Source organism: Microtus oregoni, unplaced genomic scaffold (assembly GCF_018167655.1).
Source record: "Microtus oregoni isolate MIOR12 unplaced genomic scaffold, Mior012 000010F_ref0000083, whole genome shotgun sequence".
Classification (NCBI taxonomy): Eukaryota; Metazoa; Chordata; class Mammalia; order Rodentia; family Cricetidae; genus Microtus; species Microtus oregoni.
This window is the reverse complement of record NW_024543069.1, coordinates 52995527-53010498: the sequence shown is the minus strand read 5'-3', so window position 1 is coordinate 53010498 and position 14972 is coordinate 52995527. Positions and strand designations below refer to the sequence as shown.

General features: G+C 41.0%; 1 protein-coding gene across 4 annotated transcripts in view; it reads left to right on the top strand.

The window, feature by feature from the left end:
• Window positions 1-4486: 4486 nt before the first annotated feature.
• The window catches only part of Raph1 (Ras association (RalGDS/AF-6) and pleckstrin homology domains 1), a 79381-nt gene continuing 68895 nt past the window's right edge, over window positions 4487-14972 (top strand). For 2 of the 4 annotated variants that reach the window (XR_005974943.1, XM_041659502.1), the window contains exon 1: window positions 4487-4791. The gene's annotated coding sequence lies outside the window, so the exon portion shown is untranslated. The remainder of the gene's footprint in view (window positions 4792-14972) is intronic. The other 2 variants (XM_041659503.1, XM_041659504.1) reach the window with 2 other exon arrangements.

Below are 14972 nucleotides of genomic sequence, written 5' to 3'. Positions count from 1 at the left end.
TTTAAATATTTCTCTACAAATCATTTTCTTAAACAATTTTCTGTTAGTGAACATTTAAGAAATCTCTAGTTACTTGTCATCACCCACAATATTCTAGCTATTTTGTTCTTACTCTTTTTAATGTTTACCATCAAATATGCAGCTAAAAAACTGCAATGACTCAAGATCCCACCTCCAGATATCCTTCTGTCTTACTAACAATAAATGGTATTGTGTCTGAAGGCCGGAGGTTATGCCTTATGTTTCTCTAGCCATTATGACAGAGTTGGGAACATAGTAGACACTAAGATATTTTTGATAAGTGGATTAACAAATGAACTACTCATTCAGTTGACCTATTAGTCTTATATCTGATAACTTCGATCTGGATATAAAAGTTACACAGAACACCATCTGTTATTGCCACATAAATTAAGATGTTGACTGATATCAAATATAATGTTACAGAAGTGACTTCTGAAATAAAAGCTGTCCCCAAAGTCCTAAGAAGTCTCTTGGAATGAACAACTTGCCTTGTTTTTCTAAGAATAGAAACTATTAAATGTCCCCGAGAATAAGGACCATGCATTTAGGATAAGAAACCCACCCCCATCTATTAGCAGTTAGGTCTGAGAACTGGAATCATGACAGAGAAATCAAATCTAACATTAAACTTTCATAGTGTCAGGAATTGTTTTATTATATCTTTGTCCCCAGGATTGGTGGGAAGTCCTAGAATGAGTTTGTGTTCCAGAGAGCAACAGGAGTGAAAAGAGAAAGTGACCAGGGTCAAGGCAGGAGTTCGGGCTGAGCGCCTGCCAGCAACAGGTGTTTAACTTCAGCTGAGTCAGTTCATGGATTAAGGCAGCAGTTTTATATTGTAAAATAAAAATCTGGGTACGCTCAGCATTTCGCAAAAGGTATTCTGTGGAACACACGTCTAATGATCTGTTCCACTAGAGAAAGGGTTTCATAGCTGAACAGACCTGAGACATGCTGCATCCAATATCTTCATAGGGCACATTATTGCACCCTCTGAAAAGTTCTCTGGTTGAGAAATCCATTGAACTTTATTATCATTTTTTACTGGTTTGGTTAAAGGAACTCAAAGCTACTTTAGAAATCATGTCCAGCTCACCCAGCAATGGCTGCCTCTTATGAACAGAAGTTCCGAGAATCCAGTAGCTGTTCATTCAATCCATGTCTCCTCTGGCTTCAGCATATGCTGGAATCCTGAAGAAGCAGGCTTTAAAGCAGTGAAGAAACAAGGTATGGTCCTGATAAAAAGGTGGGTTTTCACACCTCAAAAAATCTGGATTTAAGGTTTATCTCCCCACCTCAAATATCCATATTAAAAGCGAGTTTTCCCACTTCAGATAATTTAGTTAAGAGTCCCACAGAGATGTGCCCAGTCATTGGGATCACAGTTCCAGTTGTAGTTGAGTTGGCAACCAAGAATAGCCGTCATGCCTACTAAAATTCTGTGAAGTCACTGTCCTTAATAACACACTTTGTGCTGGGTGGTGGCGGCAGAAGCCTTTGATTACAGCACATGGGAGGCAGAGGGAAACAGATCTCTGTAAATTTGAGGCCAGCCTGGTCTACAAAGGAAGTTCTGGGACAGCCAGGGCTACACAGAGAAACCCTGTCTAAAAAAAACAAAAACAAAAAAAACAAAAATAGAAAGAAAAACAAACAAACAAAAAGAACATACTTTGCAGAGTAATGGACTAGGAATCTTTTAAGGTGCCTAGATTTATGGCACACGTGTGCGTGTGTCGGTGTGTGCGGGCACCCCACAAGATCTCTTATTGTACCGGGGCATATCCATTTCTCAAGATTATCTGGCCGGTAAATCTCATGGGCATTCCCATTTCCACCTCCCAAGTGCTGGGATTAGGGATACAAACCACTTAGCCCTTTTTTTTTACACAGGTGCTGAGCATTTGAATTAAGATCATCATCTTTGTTCAGTAAGCTCTTTACAGATTGAGCTCCCAGCCTCCTATGGTAATATTCTCCTGTTTAAGTATTCAGTCAGGCTCCTCCTGCTGCATTCTTATTTCATGGAGGGTTAGCTTCATACAGTCAGTCTCCCTAGACTGAAAGTCCCTTGCCTTTTGTAGAGGTTTCTGTCTCCTTCTGTCCTCTAGTCTATTTTACGTGAAAGTCTACAGATTTGTTATATATCCTTCACCCAATCACCCTTCTGCCTCTGCCCAGCTGCTATAAGCTATCTCACCCCGCCCCCCCCCCTTTTGCTTTCATTCTTCGGTCAGTTTTCTCTGGTTTCTGAATATATGCAGAGACTAAAACACATCAAAGAGTTTATGCTTTATTAAGTTCAAACTCCTTAGTGTTGCACACGAGCTCTTGACATGAGGTCCCTACTACCATTTCCCACCTAGCCGAACCTTCTCTGCATCTGACTGGAAGAAATGGAATTACTTGAAAGTCAGGCTTCTTGGGCATGGTACTATTAAAGTTCATACACCTGCACAGAGTCGTTGCCTTTGTCTGGAATGACTGTTCCTCCTTATCCAGTTAGATCCTCCCTGTCATTAAACATGCTTTCCTGGTCTGGCTATAGACAGTTTTCTAGTAGTGGCTTCCCTACCTCCTTTATCCAGCAGTCTGTGACTTGTGGGGGCAGGAGACATCGAGTTTTTCTTATCTTTGCATTCTTACAGCTTAGCTGGAGCTCAATAAACTCTAATCAAGTGAATGGATTATTTCATGGCTTAATGAAACTGATGAGAACCTGCTCATTTTGCTCAAAGGTGAAAAGTGACTGTTTTCTAAGATTGGTCTTAACCAACCAAAAAACTCAGGGAAGAGATGGCTAAGAGTAATCGAAAGAGCATTCAAAAGCCTGTTTGATAAAGGTTTCCATAAAAATGAGACTCTTAAAAAAATGAGACTCTTGTAATGTTCACATTCAGCCTAGCAATAACATTTGATAACAATAGGTTGTTTATTAGGTTTGGGCATCTAGGTGTTTTTAATATCAACAAACCTGGCCACAATAAAGAGGCTACAGACACATTTGTATAGATTGTTTTGTATAGTTTTGTTTTGTTTGAGACAGGGTTTCACTGTGTAGCCCTTGCTGTCCTGGAACTCACTCTGTAGACCAGGTTGGTGTATGAATTATTGGTTAAAATCTCAAAGGATTTGTTATTTATACAAAGGTGCGCAGTAGATATTGCAGGGTCTAAGGATGAAGAAAAAGTATGATCCTCATCAAGGGAAAAACATAGCACACTGAAATAATTACAGGTAACAAATGGCAAATTCAGCAAGGAAGAGAGACCATAGGAATTGGTCACCTCCACTATTTTTAGTTTATTAGATGGTGTTATCTTACACCAGATTATTGAAGAACCTACTGAACTTAAAATACAAATTGCATGTATTTCCAAAGCACGGGCATCTCAAGTGTGAAACTTCTACGGTTCTAAACACCAGTTTGGACAGATTGTGCACCAGGTCGTTAAAGATTGTAAAATAGGACTGAAACCACTTGGAAATCCTTAAGAATATCAGGAAGGAGAATGCACTTAATCAAACTAGGATTTGGTCCTAGAACAGGGAAATGAACACTCATTCTTAGAAAGAGAGCCAGAATTTCAGAAAGACATAGTCTCTCTTTTTTTGGGGGGGGGGGCGGGGGAAGGGATGTGAAAATTCAAAATACACAAACTGTTAAAGAGCTGACCAGAAGACAAGAAAAAAGAATGCTAAACGTTCAACGCAGCCAATTCCAGATCACAGTTCAATTTCTTTAGTGCTAACAAAGTATATAGCCAAGCAAAGGTAATTTAATACTATTTTTTTCTTTCCTTTGATCAACTTTACATGAAGGTCGTAATAAGGACGTTAATCGAAAGAAATCTAAGTCTGCCTAAGTCGAATCTGCATAAAAAATAAGCAGTATCCTCACGGAGCTTGGGAGCAAATTCACCATTTAAGTGTAATACTCGGGCATATAAGATGCCAACACCCGCACTACGAACAGTTTCAGTAAGGGAGGACAGAAACTGGGGACCCAGATGAGCAGGCTTTGACGTGAAAAGGTAGAGATGAGCGGGGCGTCTGATTCCTGAAACGGCAGTTTGGGGCTAAAATGGGATTTCCTAAAGCAGCGGGTGTCTGGGTTAGCCCGGGGCTGTTTGCTGGAGACTGAGTACGTGGACTGCAGGCAAAGGTGCACAGCCTCAGGCGGGAGCCACCGGGAAGGGCAACGGAGGGCGGGACCGCAGCAGGATTTTTCCTCTCCGCTCATTCATTCTCTGATTCACCGGTTCCTGGAGGAGGCGGCTCTCGGGGACGCGCGCAGGAGGCCGGCCAGGGCTGGGTGCGGCCCGGCGCCTGCGGGTCGGACGGTGTGCGCTGGGGCGGGGGAAGGGAGGGGGGACGGGGGCGGGGTGGGGGGGGGGCGCTGCTGACCAGGCGGCGGGAGGCGCGCGCCACCGCCCGCGCCGGAAGTGAGCCGGCGGCCGCGGCGGGGAGCGCGCGCGCGCGCGCGCGGCCGGGCGTCAGTCGGTCCGCCCTTGGGCCGCACGACCCTCAGCCCCGCCCTGCGTGCCGGGGCCGGACGCGGGGGCTCTGCGGTCTGAGCCGCTGGGCGCTCGGTCGCCCCGCCCCGTCCCTGCCAACGCCCGCTCTGTGGGTCGGTCAGTCAGTCCCGGAGCGCGCGCCGCGGGAGCTGAGGGAGAGGAGCCGCGCGCCTGGAGAGGCGGCGGCGCGGCGGGAGGACGCGAGCAGCTACTGCCTCGCGCGGGGCTCCCGGAGGGCCGAGGGGCTGCCACGGTGAGTGCTCCACCGCCTGGCCCTCGAGATCGGGGAAAGGAAGGATCCAGGTCCCCGGGAGGCGCTGCCGCCTCCATTTTCCTGGCTCCCGGCGTGGCCCTCCGGGCGAGAGCAAGCGGCTGCAGCCCGGGGCGGGGTCGCTGCCGAGCTCTCGGCGTTAGGGCTGCGCCCAGCCAGGCGGCCTACGGTGGGTAGGGGTCGGCGGGGCCTGGGCTGCCCCCCACTCGGGGCGGCATCGTGCAGACAATAGGGCGAGTGGGCGCCTGGGTAGGTGCGGCGGGGCTTCTACTCCGCGCTGGGCTCCGGTGGCCGGGGACTGCTCGCGGGTGGAAAGGGACTGGCTCCCCGGTAGCCGCAGACACCGCTCGATGCGGGTTTGTTCTAGCTTTTATGCCCTGCCCGCCTTCATAAATTAGTTCAATGCAGAGACGTCGAAAGGCGGGGTGCTTTCGGTGTCTTCTAATTAAGCAAAGTAATTGCTCCAGTGCTTTTTAGCCTCATCTCATCTTTCCGCGTACATTCCCGCCGGAAATCCAAACTGCAGTTCAGTGGAGGACGGCAGAAAGGGAGGAGGCTGCCTAATAGTGTCGGAAGGATGCCTTCGTTTTAAGATGCTGATACCCTTTTCCCATTCAGACATTGTCTTAGAATGGCCCCACTGTGTGAACCGGAGACTGCTTGATCCTTATGTAGACATAAAGATGTGCCTTAGTATGAAATAAGAGCTTTGGAAAAATGATACAAGAGTTGCACGTTTCCTGTGTGTTGCATTTCATACATTCTGTGGGAAGAGCAGTTCGGGGTGGATACTGCCGGCAGCATTTCTCATGGAGAAGTGGAGAGCCGCCCAAGTGGGTAAAGTCCTCCGTGGAGGTAGCGGGCTAGCGTGATTCGATTATTAAAGGGTGACTTCGTGTTCGTTAGAATACTGAAGTCAGCAAACAGTGTGGAAACCTACTCAGGTACAGTGGGAGACACAAAACGAACACCCCTACAACACTGAGTAGCAGAAAAGGCGCATTGAAGCAGAGTAAACTAACGGTGCATACAGAATAACAGGCTAGCAATGTGAGGGTGGATAAGCAAGCCATTAACTCCGCAGTAGTTCTCTACAGGTAAACAGCCATACACCACCTGTTATCAAGAAGGTTGACCGAGACAACGCAAAATTGGTAGCCCCTTACCTACCTGTGAGAGGCTCAGTACATGCTAATTCCTTTTCCTACTGCTGGGGGTGGGGTGTCGGCTGTCGATCTTGTGAGGGGGTGAGTCAGAAGTGAATATTGGTAATAGTGCATTATAGAGGCACAGTATAAGGCAGTGAAGAAAAGGTGAATTCTACGTTGAGGTTAGTGGTGGGGTGAATCTATGGAAGCTGCCAATGTATGGGTGGAGTCTTTTAAAAGGTTGGATATTTTCTTTAAAAATAATATTAGCACATATTAATTTTACATAATAATGAGTTTCATATTTTCATACATGTACATCATGTATTTCTATTATTTCAACAGGACTGGTGGGATTTCAACAGTGTAGACTTGGAGAGGAAGACATTCCACGTGTAGGTGGTGATTATCTTTTTAGAGCTGGATTCAGGAGCCAGACATGGTGGATCATGCCTGTAGTCTCTGCACACAGGAGGCTGAGGCAAGAGGATTGCAATGCAGTCCAGGTCAACATGAGTTACAAAATGAGACCCTGTCTGAAAAACCAACAAACCCAGCCATCACCACCCTCACACACATGAAAAAAAATCCAAATTCTCTAAGAAGAAAGTTAGAGAAGTAGCAAAATAAGGACACCCTTTAAAAACCTTTCTTGCATTTGATTTTTTTTTTTCACCAGGTGTTTTGTGGTGTTTGGATTGCTACTCACTTCTGTTTGATTTTAGTGAGGAACTATGTGTGGTCGTTTCTTTGTGATGAGTATTAGCTCTATGTAGTATTCCACACAGGCAGACTCTTCAGGTCTCATGAGATTATTCAGTGGAGTGGCAGGCATCTTTTGAGAATGTTTACACAACTTTTAACACTTTTCTGGCCAGATGTTTTTAACCATCTTTGAGGATAATTGTGTTGTTTTTTGTTTCGGTTTTACTGGGTTTTGACTCTGGACTAGAAAGAAATGAGGGCAGCAGGTCTGGGATGCATATTTGCTTTGCTTTGGAAGTTGTGAATGTCTACATTGGTATTATCCCCAACTATTTCTTTAAGAAAAGTAATATTAATGGAGTAAGATATGTAACCTCGGGCTAACTATTGTGTTCTTAATTTCTTTACCTGTAAAATGAGGAGCTTGGAGTAGATTACTGGTTTCTGTGTTATTTTTTTACTGATCTTAAGATTTTGTTTTGAGACAGTTTTGGAGCCTGTCTTGGGACTCTAGACCAAGGTGGCCTTGAACTCCCAGAGATCCACCTGTCTCTGCCTCCCAAGTGCTGGGATTAAAGGTGTGTGCCACCACCACCCAGCTTTTTGAGGAGCTAATATTGGTAGCATGAGCCTTGAAGGGTTTAGGTAGGAGGGTGCTGAGTTTAAGGACTGCCTACCTACATCATGAGACTGCCTCAAAACAAAAAGAATAATTAAAATTTTATTTTGATAAAGAGCTTTTAAGGGTCTTTAGACACTTGACCTAAAGTTCATTAAACAGTTTGGAGAGGGGGCTGGAGAGATGGCTCAGAGGTTAAGAGCATTGCCTGCTCTTCCAAAGGTCCTGAGTTCAATTCCCAGCAACCACATGGTGGCTCACAACCATCTATAATGAGGTCTGATGCCCTCTTCTGGCCTGCAGGCATACACACAGAAAGAATATTGTATACATAGTAAATAAATAAATATTTAGAAAAAAAAACAGTTTGGAGATACAGCTCAAGTCGAGAGCAGTTACCATGGTAGGGACCTGGATTTGATACCTACCACCACCACAAAGCCCATAGTCTAGTTTGTAATGTTTGAAATCAGGAGTAACCATTGTAATCAGAGCACTCGAGACGCTAAGGCAGGAGGAATAAGGCTAGACTAAGCTATATACTGAAGCCCTGACTCAAAAGATGTTTTAAAATTATAATAAATAGTTACTATATAATATGTACTATTTTCAACACTTTATAGTATTGAATTATTTATTCCTCACCATGCCTCTATGAAGGAGGTCTGTTATTTGAGAAAACAAGCAGAGGTAGTAAATTTCTTTCCCAAAGACTACACAGCTATGAAGTAAACATAGAGATTTAAACTAGGTAGCCTAATTCTTATATTTTTACCACCTTCCTGTGCTGCCTCTTTTTCTCATGTGTTAAAATCTTTATACAACTTTTGCCATTTTAAGCATTAAATAGTTAACTTTCGGTGCTGTTAAATCTGTTCATGTTGAGGAGCTTATGCCTTTAATCCCAGCACTTGGGAGGCAGAAGCAGGTGGGTCTCTGAGTTCGAGGCCATCCTGGTCTACAAAGCTAGTTAGAGAACAGCCAGGGCTACACAGAGAATCCCTGTTTCCCAGAGGAAAGAAGTTCCATGTTATTGTGTAACTGTTACATTGTCCATTTCCAGAGCATTTTCACAATCCCAAATTGAAATTCTACCTGTTAAACAGTAACTTCACATCTACTACTGCAGCTTCTAATAGCAACTTTCTTACTTTGTCTCTATGCCTTTGACTCCTCGGGGTACTCTCTGAAAGTGTAGTCATTATTTTATTGTTGTTGGGCTTTTCTTTTTACCCAGAATCTTAAATCGGAGCCCAGGCTGTACTAGAATTCACTGTATAGTTCATGCTGACTTAAGCTCATCACTGTAGCCTGTTTGTTTGTTTGCTTATTTATTTAGGCACATTAGAGATCCGAATGACCTACAGACTCAAGCTTCCCTTACACTATCTGTGTGTTTACTTAGGAGTTTTAAATGAGCAATTGATAGGAAACTTAATAGACTGGAGACGTTTTAAACTTCGGTCCTGCATACTGTTTGTTCATATAAAATTGTCTCAACAACATATTACTGTACACTCTGTTCAATTAAATGGACAAAGTCAAACATTTCTATGGGGGTGTACTCATCCTGTTTAAGTCATTGCTTGTTAAGAACAATGAACATTTAACAATAAGTCCTGATAGCATATCATAAATGTTTTTGCAGTTCATTGTGTTATTTTGTCTTGTCTCTTAAACACTGCTGTAGTTCTGTGAAAAGATTACCTTGATCAAGGCAACTCATACAGAAGTGCTGAGTGCTGGGATTAGGGGCAGGTGCCTGGCTTAAAATTTTATTTTTATTTTTCTTTACATCTTTTTATGTGTATGAGTGTTTTATCTGCATATATGTATGTGTAACCATGTGTATCCACTGAGGTCAGAAGAGGCCTTTTGGATCCCCTGGAACTGGAGTTACGAGGGGTTGTGATTCTGGCAACTGAACCTGGGTTCTCTGCAAGAACAAGTGTTTTTTCTTCTTGGTAGTTGTAAATGCTTGATATGGTGCTAAAACTGAACTCAGATCCTCCGCAGGAATAGTACACTGAGCCTTTTCTCCAGTTCCAACTTTTCATATTCTTATTAGTCATTTGGGATATAACTGTGTAAGATTTTTGCTTACTTTTAAAATTCAATCCTTTTTTTTTTTTTAGGCTTGTAACAGTTCTTTATATCCTAAATACAAGCTATTTAGCCAGATATATTTTCTCTTAATTTGGTGCTTGCCTGCTTTTATTTATTCATTTTTGTGTGTGACAGGGCTTGTCATGTATCCTAGGATGACTTCAAATTCATTAAAATACTTTGACCTCAGCCTCCTGAGTGCCAAGATTAACAATGTGTTTCATAATACTCACCTTGTGCTGTATAACTTTTTAAATGTTTTAATAATGGACTTCATTAAGAGTGTTAATGTTTCTTATGATTATAGGTATTTTCTGTGTCCTAATAACTTCCTATTTCAAAGTTGAAAAGACATATTCCTGTATTTTCTCTTGTATGAGTTTTATAAGTTTAGTTCTTGCATTTCTTGCTATGCTCCATTTTAAATTAAATTTTTATTGTGGTATGATGTAGAAATTGAAGCTCTCCTCCCTTCTTTATGTCTAGTTGTTTCAATATTTTTCAAAAACCACTTTCCTCTTTATCTGCCTTGAGTTCCTTGTTTCAAAAAATCATTTGATTTTATAAGTGTGGGTCAATCCATGGACTGTCTGTTACATTGATGTAATAATTCCCTGTCCTTTTGCCAGTATTAATTATTTTAAATATCATTAGTTTGAAATCAGGTAGAGTAAATCCTTCAGTCTATTCACGATTGTTTTGACTAATCAAAGTCATTTTTAATAATATGGATTTTAGAATCACTTTGTTTGATTTATTATTTTTGTGATGCTGGAAGTTGAACCACATTCCTACCTCCATCTTGTTAATTTCTCTTTTTAAAAAAAATAGTTTTCTTTTGATGGTGGTTGTAATTGTATCAACTTCCTAGTTTAGTTTGGGGAGAACTTAGAAAGTACTGCATTTTTTAATAAGATGGTATTGTGTATCTGTCTGTTTAGGACCCCAATTTCTCAGTAGTGTTCTGTATTTTTCATATGTAACATTTTATTACAGTGTTACATAAGCATCGCATTCAGCCCTACTTCTGACACTTCCTATACTCAAATCCTCCTTTATACATACTTTCTTTTTACAATATAAATTAAGATTTAGTCTGAAGATTTTCCAAGTGATATCTTTATCTGATTCATAGAGGAAGAGACTATTATCCATTGTGATATCACAGAGCTAGAAATAGAAACTTAAACTGTCTTTAGAAATGTAAAACTAAAGATATTCCCAGGGCTAGGGATTTAACTCAGTGGTTGCCTAAACACTTAAAAATTAGAAGTTTAACGCTGTTTAAATTCTTTTGGCTTGTGTGGTTTTGGATACTAATTTAAACAAGCTATGTTAATGTCCTTCCTTCCTTCCTTCCTTCCTTCCTTCCTTCCTTCCTTCCTTTTTTTTCTTTTTTGGTCAATTTGACATAGGCCAACATTATCTAGGAAAAGGAGTATTGTTATTGTTTGTAGGCAAGTCTGTGAGACATTTTCTTGATTAATGATTGATGTGGGAGGGCTTAGCCTCCTGGCAGGGGGATGCCACCCCTGGGCATGTGATCCTGGGTGTTTAAGAAAGCAAACAAAACAAGCTAGGGCAGACAAACCAGCAAGCAGTATTCCTCTATGGCTTCTGCTTCAGTTCTTCCCTCTAGGGTCCTTCCTTGAGTTCTCCATATGGTGAAATGATCCCTTTCCTCCCCAGGTTGCCTTTGGTCATGGTATTTTTCACAGCAGTAGAATCCTAACTAGGGCAGTTAACATGGTCTAATCTTTCTTAGAATTTTGAAATTAAAATAATTTTTTATTTGTTGGGAGGGGGAGGTATCAGGACAACTTTGGGAGTCCGTTCTCTCCTTCCACCGTATGGATTTGGGGAACTAGCTCAGGTTGTTGGGCTCAGTGGCAAATACTTCTACTCACTGAGTCATTTTACTAGCCCTAAACTTTTCAGAATCTGAAAAACAATAGTCTTACAAGTTTAATTGGAGCATACCCTTTTTTTTTACTGGTTTACATTTTATGGTTTGCTTTCTTTTTTTTCTTATACTAATATTAACAAGGAGTAACATATAAAGAAGAAAACGAAATAATCCTACTATTCAGAAATGACTACTAGTTACCATTTTCTGTTTATTTTCTCCTATATGTGTTTTTGTGTTTGCATAGTTCATTGGGAACACAGTTTAGTTCTGCTTGTTTTATTGAAACTGTTTTTGCTTTCCTGAGCATACTTATATATTATCTTTTCTACATTTTGGATTTCTTTTCAACAATAAGTGTATTTTTAAATTCAAGTATAAAATATAATATAAAGTATGAAACATTACCACTAGTAATAATCAGTTGCTTTTATTTTTCTTCAAATAATTATGTTCAAGGAGATGTATGATGGCTGAGCAGTGGTGTTGCATGCCTTTAATCTCTGTACTTGGGAGTCAGGGACAGATGAGTCTCTGTGAGTTTAAGGCCAGCCTTGTCTACAGAGCGAGTTCTATGGTAGACTCCAAAGCTACAGAGAAACCCTGTCTTGAAAAACCAAAACCAGAGAGAGAGAAAGAGAGAGAGAGAGAGAGAGAGAGAGAGAGAGAGGAGAGCTGTATGATGGAACTCCTCACCCAGATAATTTGTATTCCCAGGAATATTTTTGTTTGCATGTTTTAATAAACAAATCTTTTTAAATTTTAACTGAGCTATACTTTTTTTCTCCCCTTTTTTTCTCTCCTCTGACCCCCACGCTCCCAATTTACTCAAGAGATCTTGTCTTTTTCTCCTTCCTGTGTAAATGCATGCATGTCTATCTTTCTTAGGGTCCCTCTTTGTTGCCTAGGTTGTCTTGGCTTGTGGACTGTAGGTTGGTTTTTCTTTGCTTTGTGTCTAGAAGCCACTTATGAGTGAGTACATATGATATTTGTCTTTCTGGGTTCCCAGGCATGTTTTAATACACCCACATGTTCATAAACTTTTAGGTTTCTGAGGTTGGAGAGATGCTCAGTGATTGGGAGCACTTGCAGAGAACCCAGGTTTGATTCATAATTCATAATTCATTCACAGTCACTCATAACTCCAGTTTTGGGGGATCTAATGCCCTCTTCTGACCTCTGGACAACAGGAATGCATGTGGTGCACAGACATATGATGTTCAACATACACACACATTTACATGCTTATGTTTGTAGCACAAATAATAAAAACCCAGAGACAGATGTTGGGGTTGAAGCTGAAGATCAGAAAAACAAAACAGCCATGGTGTTAGAGAGTTCTTACCTCTACCAAGGCTCAGGCAAACAAAGGGGCGATACTGTCCTCAGGATGACTACCTCAGACTGCACAGAGACTGCACTGAGTTCCTGCCTTGCATTTCTCTCTAGTTCTGAGATTAAAGATGCATCATCCCAAGTGCTGGGATCAAAGTTGTGAAATCTGTTTCTCTCTTAGAATGACTCACTCCAAGTCGCCCAGGTGTCCCTGAGATGAAAGGTGTGGCCACCACTGCCTGTCCTTTATGACTGACCAGTGGCCTAGGTGTGTGGCTACCTAGTGACTTAACTTTGCACTCTGATCTTCAGGCTAGCTTTATTTGTTAGATTACAAACGAAATATCACTACATATGTTGTTTTAACATGTGGAGTTGGTTGGTTTTAGATAGTTCCTTACTCTGCTCAGTCTGATTTGAACTCAAATCCAACTCAGACCCCAAAATGTACCGGTGTGTTTTTTTTTATTATTATTATTTTTTAAGGTGGAGCCTTGCTATGTAGCTCTGGTTAGGAGGGTTAGGATGACATTTAATATTTCTTTTGGTGCCTGTCACTAACTTGTTTGTATACATACCACTTGGATGCCTGGTGTCCATGGAGGCCAGCAGAGGGAGTTAGATCCCCTAGAACTGGAATTATAGACTTGTAAGCCACCATGTGGTTGCTGGGAATTGAACCTCAGTCCTGCAAGAGCAGCTAGTGGTCTTAACTGCTGAGCTCTTATTTTTCCAGCCCGATTTTAGTTTCTTTAAGATAGTATTCTGGATTTACTTTCCTCTGTGTATAACTTTACATTCAACTTGTGTTTTCCTCTAGGCCATAGGGATTTGTTGTTTTGTTTTTTAATTATTAGGAATTGAACCTAGGTGCTCTTGCCTGGAGGCAAATGCTACCCCTTCAAGTTCTAGTTGTTTTACCTTTCTATTATTCTGTCGGCATCTTGTCTTCTAAGTGTATAGATACCACTGTATTCCATGGTGATACAGCTGGATAAATATTGGATTTGTTACTATTGCTTATTCTTTGTTCCTGTTTTTATATTGTTTTCCCCTTCGGCCCCTTTTTGTTCTGCTAGAATATTTTACATGAGTACATTTTCTCTTCTCCTTTGTAGATCACTTATACTTCCTTCCCTACTTTTTTTGTGGTTGGTTGCCTCGGAGTTTACCATATACATTATAGCTAATATAAACACATTTTTTTTTCTTGTTGGTTTCTCAAGACAGCATTTCAGTCTGTGTCCTGGCTGTCCTGTAAACCAGGCTTTCCTCAAACTCACAAAGATTTGCCTGCCTCTGCTTTCCGAGTGCTGGAATTAAAGATATCCCTCCCCTCCAACCTATAAACACATTTTCAGATAACACTGCTTCGAGAATATAATTTGAGCACCTTATTATGACAAATTATTCTGATTCTTTTCTGCTTGTTCCTTGTATCATTGTTGTCACCCATTTCACTTATATGTAAGCACTCATAGGTTTGCATGTAATATATGCATTAATGTACATAATCAAATACATTGTTGTTATTTTGAACAAATAGTTATCTATTTGTCAGCTAAGAATAAGAAAAGTTTCCTGTCAAATTCAGGCAAAAAAAAAATAAGAAAAGTTGATTCTGAGCTTGGTATTTCATGTCTTTGATGCCAGCTCTCAGGAGATTTAGAAAGAGGCCAGCATACTTGTATATTAAGATGTCTCTTATAGTAGTAAGGAAACAAAAGCTGAAGTCTTAGTTTATATCTTCGCTTATCCAACAGAATGACTAACTATATCATACTCTTTATATTTTTTGTAGCTCTGTGGATAGTTATTGTTAATTGATTGTTCCAGAAATATTTTGTTTTTCTACATTTTTTTTCATTTGCATTAAGTTTATTTGTACCAGGACTGAAGGCATAGAGAGATAAAAACCCGGCATTTATCTAATTTTATTTAAAATGAAAAAAAATGACAACAAGCAACTTAGGAAACAAGTAACAGATATCAAAGACTTTGGAGAAAGATTTACTGAGTACTGTAAATGATTTGTAAGGGTACCAAAGCCTATTAAGAATTTTTCATTTGCATAAAAAAATAGATGTAATGCATTCTTACTCTAGAAACTGCACAGAGATGACCTTCAGGTTCTTGCTTTAGCTAGAAATTCTGAGACTAAGGTTCTTGCATGAAAGCTCTTTATAGTCCTCATTCTTAGCATGAGAAGTCTTAAATACATCATTGTCATGGGGGCAAGGGGAAAGAGATGAAAATGTCTATCTGGTAGAGTCTCAAGAGAATTAACTTAAAAGGGGTGGGGGTGTCTCTGTAGCCAGGTCTCTTGTCAAAGTCAGAGCAATCC